The sequence below is a fragment of the Pelodiscus sinensis genome, chromosome 10, assembly GCF_049634645.1.
Source record: "Pelodiscus sinensis isolate JC-2024 chromosome 10, ASM4963464v1, whole genome shotgun sequence".
Taxonomy (NCBI): Eukaryota; Metazoa; Chordata; order Testudines; family Trionychidae; genus Pelodiscus; species Pelodiscus sinensis.
In genome coordinates this window covers 28,903,588-28,909,587 of record NC_134720.1, presented here as the reverse complement: position 1 = coordinate 28,909,587, position 6,000 = coordinate 28,903,588, and positions in this window count along the sequence as shown.

Genomic DNA, 6,000 nt, shown 5'->3' with positions numbered 1-6,000 from the left:
TGACTTTAATTAAGAGTCCTTATGATGGAACCATGCTGCTAAGGATTCTGCCACCTGGAACTCCCACTGTGTTTTCCTGTTCCAAGGTTGGGCAGGAACCATGGTACAGAAAGCCTCCGTGCCTCCATCTAGTTTATCCCTTCCATGTACACTGAGCCCATATGCAGAAGAGGCTTCCATATGTTTGCAGGGAAGAGACAAATTGCTATAGAACTGGCAGTCATCTTCTCCCCACCTTGAATTTTGGACCAGATCTGCAGGTTGGTGCTACTCTGCTCACATGTCAGTGATTTTGTCCTTGAATACCAAAGCTATCCCTCACTTTTATGAATAGCCCATAGTCAATGTTTTAATTTCTGGAAAAGAAGGCATACCAAACATGGTGGTACTTAGACTATAAAGGTCACCTCTCTCCAGGCTTCACTGAAAATATATTCATAATGAATATCAATTTTCCTTCAGGAAATAGGTCACAACGAGAGAGAATGTTCTCTAAAATGAGGGTGAGCTCATATGAGCCTGACATGAGGGTGAAGAGCTCACATATTGTAGCAAGCAAAGATGCGTACATCCCAAATTCTTTGTGTACAGAATTTGGTTCCTAGAGTTTTTCATCTTTCACAGTGTCCCTGGATTTTAAACCCACTTGTTGTAAATCCTAGGCTATGTCTACACTGGCAGCTTCTTGCGCAAGAACTCTTGTGCAAGAAAACGTCCACGCTGCCATGTGGGAGATGTGCTTTTGCGCAAGAGCATCCATGGCAGTGTGGACGCTCTCTTGCGCAAGAAAGCTCTGATGGCCATTTTAGCCATAGGGCTTTCTTGTGCAAGAAATCCCTGCAGAGCGTCCACACTGCCCTCTTGCGCAAGAGCTCCTGCGCAAGAGGGCTTACACCTGTTAAAAAAGAGCGTAACTCTTGCGCAAGAAGCCCTCTCTTACCACGCCATAGTATAAATTTCCTTGTGCAAGAGCAGGCAGGCAGTGGGGACACTCTGCGGACTCTTGTGCAAGAATGGCTGTACTTGTGCAAGAAGCCACGAGTGTAGACATAGCCCTAGTGTTTAATTCCTATCTGTACTGATTCGGCATTCCTTGGTAGTTAACAGGTCAAAAGATTGCAAGGGGAATAAATTAAAAGAGAAATGAAGTGCCAAAATCTAGAGGTAACAGAGGACAAGTGGCTATATGACAGTGAAATGAACAAAGAGGATTGTATACATGTGGAGTTTTTTTAATTATTATTTTATTACTAGCAAAGACGGTGCTGCCTTAGAGTTGCTGGTTTCAAGCAGGGTCACAGCAAGGTCACCAAAGCAGATGACTTTTTCTGTTGTTTTGATTGCTCACAAAAGAAGTAATTGTTCCTTTCAAACAGTTTGGGTCATTCAGTTACCCTCCCACTGCTGCATTCCACTCCATTTTCTATGCTGTGTCAGAATGCAGCACCATACCTGTAAAGTGCTGATGTCCAGACAAGCCTCCTAGATTACTCAGCAACTGAGGTGATTTTTGTCCTGTATGCCACATATGTTCAGCAGTAGCTAAATTAGGGAAATTTTTAAGACTATAATATTTTAATATAGTAATAATAGTAATATAAGAACAAGATAGTACTGTACTTTATATTATTATTTATTATTTGCACTCCCAAAACACCTACAGATCCCTAAGGATCTTAGTGCGCTTGGTGCTGAACAAACACAGGATAAAAATGGTCCCTCCTCCAAAGTCCTTACAAGATAATTATATAAGACAAAAAAACAAAAGACAAAGATGGATACAAATAAACAAAGGACGTTAAGGAAACAATGAGACAACATGAAAGACCAAAATAGTTCTGTACTGTGTTTAGATATGAACTTTCTAATAGAACTGTATGAAATGCAGTGCAGTAAAATGAAAAATATTCAAAAAATCCTACTTCTTGAGTTAGAGAATTTGGAGGTTGTTTGTTTATTTGTTTGTTTGTGTTGAAAGATAATGTGTCCAGGAAGGCCGGCAGACGTCATTAGGGTTCTGTCTCTTTAAAGCAGAGGTTTTAGTTAGGTTGCTGTCCGTGAACAATAATAATGCATTATTTTTAAAAGGGTTCAGGCTCTGATCCAAGCAATGTCAGGGTAGATGGGAGTGACGCCCATGTAGTTAATCTGATTTACACTGCTATTATGGATATCAGACTAAAGCTCTTTGTCTCAGTGCAGTTTTTGCAATGTTTCCCTCCCAATGGACCAAATTGCTAATTTATTAACCGTTAGCCTGGAGAATCAAGAAATGGGAGGAAAATTAGGGGTGCAGACTGTTCACAGAAGCGATATTGATGAAGCCACATTTTCAGAGAAGGATTTCTTCCATGTGTCACTTCTTGGGAAATAGATGAGTATGGTATATCCCCCAAGACCCAAAAGCAGCAACAAGAGGGAGAATCAGAAAGGTACTGAGGAGGAGTTAATGCCCATGAGGTGGATATAATGGGAAGGTGGAAACTGCATTGAAAAGCACAATTTAGGAATGTACCCAATATAAAGGAGGGGAAACCATTTCACCTGAGTCTCAGGTACCTGGCAAGCAAAGCATTTTCTGTAGTTGCACCATGTGTACAAGACTGCTACTGCCACAGCTTTTTCTCTTATTCTTGTTATCTCTGTGTCCCCGTGAGATATCAAATGAGCAGCAGCAGCCAGGACGGAATGCATGTGAGGCGTGCGTGCAGTACCAGGATAGACTCATCAGAAGATTGGTTGCTTCTCTATAGTAAAGCTGCAACTAACCTGAAGGAGAAGCAGTTATTGTGAGGAGGTATGTGGAAGGCCTCTCCAAAGGTTGCCAGTGCCTCACTTACCAGGCCTCTGAGAGTATGTCTACACTACAGCACTAATTCGAACTAACTTAATTCGAATTAGTTAATTCGAACTAAGCTAATTCGAACTAGTGCATCTAGACCTAAAAACTAGTTCGAATTAGCGTTTTGCTAATTCGAACTAGCATGTCCACACTGAGTGGACCCTGAACCGGAGTTAAGGATGGCTGGAAGCAGTGCCGGCAGGGCATCAGATTAGGACTTAGAGTGTGGAGCTGCTGTCTCAGGCTAACTGAGGGCTGTGCTTAAAGGGACCCGACCCCCACCCCGGACAGACAGTTCTCAGGGGTTCCCCGTTCACTTGTCTAACTCGATGAGGAACAGCAAAGCAGTCCTGGCTTGGCGTGCCCTGAATGCCCACACTCGGCACATCACAGCACTCAGCCATCAGCCCGGCTGCACTTGCACAGGCTGCCATCCGGGAGAGGGGTCAATCGGGGGACTGCAGGAGAGCTTCCACCCCGAGGAGCCCGCAGAGCCAGCCCAGTCCTCCCCATCGGGGGCTTGTACCCCATTCCTCCCTCACCTCCTTCCACTTTCCCCTCCCTAGCCCCCCTTCCTGATGTACAAAATAAAGAAAACGTGTGTTCAAAAATAGAAACTCTCTTTATTGAACAGAACTTGGAGAGACTGGGAAAAGGAGGTGCGAGAGGGGAGGGCAACTAAAATGATGAGGGGTTTGGAACAGGTCCCATATGAAGAGAGGCTAAAGAGACTGGGACTTCTCAGCTTAGAAAAGAGGAGACTGAGGGGGGATATGATAGAGGTCTATAAAAGCATGAGTGGTGTGGAGAGGGTGCATACAGAAAAGTTCTTCAGTAGTTCCCATAATAGAAGGACTAGAGGACACCAAATGAAATGAATGGGGTACAAGCTTCAAACTAATAACAGAAAGTTCTTCTTCACAAAGCAAATAGTCAACCTGTGGAACTCCTTGCTGCAGGAGGCTGTGAAGGCTACAACTAGAACAGAGTTTAAAAAGAAGTGAGATAAAGTCATTGAGGTTGGGTTCATGGAGTGCTATTATCCAGGGGGTAGAAATGGTGTCCCTGGCCTCTGTTTGTGGAAGGCTGCAGATGGATGGCACGACACAAATGGCTTGGTCATTGTCTTCGGTCCATCCCCTCCAGGGTACCTAATATTGGCCGCTGTCGGCAGACAGGCTACTGGGCTAGATGGACCTTTGGTCTGACCCAGTACGGCCGTTCTAAGCTCAGGGCTCAGGGTCGGGGGTCTCACCGGACCACCTTGATTTTCATGTAAACCTGCTCCTGGGTGGCCAGGCTGGCAGCTATCCTGCCCTAGACGGCCACTTTCCTGTGCCTAGTGTGGAGGTTGTGGATGAGGTCCACGATGTCTGCACTAGACCAGGCGGGCGCCCGCCTCTTGCGGACCTAGGCAGGCTCCCGGGAGCCGCCAGCCTGGTTCTGGGAAGAGGCGGAGGGCTGGGTGGCAGCGGGTGGCTGGCTCGTGCCGTGCCAGGTGCAGGGTCTGGTGGCTGGGTGCTGGCAGGCTTGCACCTGGCACGGGCACAGTAGCCAGCCCGTGCCCCTTTAAGGGCTCCGGGGCCGGGAGGGGAGCAGAAGAGTTTCCCTGGTGGTGTCCAGAGTGGCCACCAGGGCAATCTGGGAAGGGCTAGCCTCCCACTAGTTCGAATTAAGTGGCTACACAGCCCTTAATTCGAACTAGTTAATTCGAACTAGGCGTTAGTCCTCGTGGAATGAGGTTTATCTAATTCGAATTAAGTGCTCCACTAGTTCGAATTAAGTTCGAACTAGTGGTTTGCTTGTGTAGCGCCTATCAAAGTTAATTCAAACTAACGTCTGTTAGTTCGAATTAACTTTGTAGTGTAGATATACCCTGAGCTAGTAGGTGCTCAGCGGAAGTGGTGTTGTGAGCTTCCCAACAGTACTGCCCCGACTACTCAACCATTCCACCTTCTAGAATCTTCTGTGCTTCTCTATTGGCTAGAATTCAGGCTAATCTCCCACGCTGAACCACCGACTCTGCTCACTTATTGTGCCTTAGTGTCACTTCTTGGAGGACATGCTTCCCTAAACCCAAAGGACTTTCTCCCTACCATCCACCCAGAGTCAAGTTCCTCTCCTCCCTATTCCTTCCCTTTCCCAATGACTCACCCCAGAATCACCCACATCGCTGCTTCTTCTTGCTGTCATCCCTTCTGTTTATCCTGCTACTGCTGATGTTTCCTAAGCAGCAACACTATTGATCTCTACGCTTACATAGCCTAAATTGAATCATACCTACCTCACAGCCATCTTGTCTGACGTCAAGCTAGAAAACTGCTGGCACTTACTTTATTGGCATTCTCATTTTCTGACTTGTGCAGGTGCCCAGAAAAGAAAATTCACCTCACAACTGTACTCACCATCACAACACACTGGTGGACTATTTGTCAAACCCGCCCTATTTGTGGCATTATGGACCTGGCTCAGAGCTCAGAGTATCTATCCATGGGTGAAATTATGACACTTCTATTCCAATGAGTAGAACTTTACTCCTATTGGTTTCAATAGGCCCATATGTGACGTTATATACTATTCAATGTAAATTAAAGATCCTGCAGTCTAATCCAATGTGAATAAAGGGTTGCTGAATTAAGAGCAATTATTTAACTTAAATAAAGTTACTCCTGAGTTAATATTGCTGTCATTTCTTTTGTTCAGTAGCCACGCTTTTTCTAACAGTCACCTCTTTCTTATGCAACAATACTATGCAAACCACAGAGGGAAAATAATTAAATTGAATAAAAGCCACCTTTGTATTAGAAGTCGCCCTTGATTTAAATCTTCAGGGGCAAGTTATTGGATTTAACGGAAGCTGCAGCTTCTAAACATTTTATATATTCTATAAGGATGCCTGTACTCAGCAGACCAAGAATAATCACTTATTATGACAGACATTTTTAAAGAAAGCTTAAATACGTACACTTTTTAAACCTATTAAGCCTACAGCTAAGACAGATAAGAATTTGTCTATATGAGCAGTTCTCAAACTGTGGGCCAGAACCCCAAAGTGGGTCACAATCCTGTTTGAATGGGATCACCAGGGCTGGCTTAGACTTGCTAAAGCCCAAACTGAAGTAGAAGCCCTATTGCCTGGGGCCAAAGTCTAAGGGCTT